The sequence below is a fragment of the Apis dorsata genome, unplaced genomic scaffold, assembly GCF_000469605.1.
Source record: "Apis dorsata unplaced genomic scaffold, Apis dorsata 1.3 scaffold_365, whole genome shotgun sequence".
Lineage (NCBI taxonomy): Eukaryota > Metazoa > Arthropoda > Insecta > Hymenoptera > Apidae > Apis > Apis dorsata.
In genome coordinates, this window is record NW_006263630.1 from 302,453 (window position 1) to 303,644 (window position 1,192).

Here is a 1,192-nt window from a genome sequence, read left to right on the forward strand (position 1 = left end):
TACAAAAAAATATTTAACATAACAATTAATTGAATCAGAAAAAACATAAAAAAATTATTTAACATAAAATTATTAACATAAAATTCAACGAGGTTATTAGAAAAGACTAATAAAATATATTATATTGAATTGAACAAAATTCAATATAATATACAAACAATATATAATACAAATAATTCAATATAATAAACAAACAAAGAGAATTGAAATATAAAACAAGATTAACATAAGGATTAAATAAATATAAAAAATTTTAAAAATATAAATAGAATTCAACACATATATCAATTGAAAAAATATTTATAAAATAATAAAAACATTGTAATACATAAATAATGAATAAAATATAAAAAGAAAATAACATAAAATTATTTAACTACTATAAAATAAAAAGAAATTGAAACATAGAATAGAAATAATTTAATCTCAAAGTTAAAAAAGATCTAAATCTAAAAATCTAAAGCATTAAACAAAACAATTTAACACAAGTATTAATTGAATTAGAAAACATATATAAAATTATATAATATATAAAATTTAATAATGTAAATTTGCTAAATTTAGTTGTCTTGTTTAAACTATTTATAAACTTATTTATTATATTTGTTTAAACTATTTATTTATTTCTTTTTTTGATTTAAATAATACTTCTGTTAAATTTTTTTTTTATTTTTACTTTAGTTCTTTTAAATTTTTTTAACTTTGAGATTAATTCAAATCTTTTATTATGTTTCAATCCTTTTTATTTTATTGCAATTAATTTTTATATTATATTTTCTTTTTATATTTTATTCATTATTTATATATTCCAATAATTAAATTTTTCTCTTATATATTGCAACATATAAAACAATTTAATTTTAGAATATATAAATAATGAATAAATACAAAAACATAAGAAAAGAATTTAATATAGTAAGTTAATTATTATAAAACAAAAAGAATTATAACATAGAAGAAGAAATTAATTAATCTTAAAGTTAACAAAGTTTAAAATAACTAAAACATAATAATTAAATAAATCTAACAAAGCTGTAACATATAAAAAAAGAATTTAATATTATAAATTTTGCTATGTTTTGTTTAAATGTTTTTATATTAGATTTAGAGATAATGTTTCTGTTAAATATTTTTTTTTATGTTTTAATTCTTTTAGATTTTGTTTATTTTGAAATTAAATTCTTTTCCTATG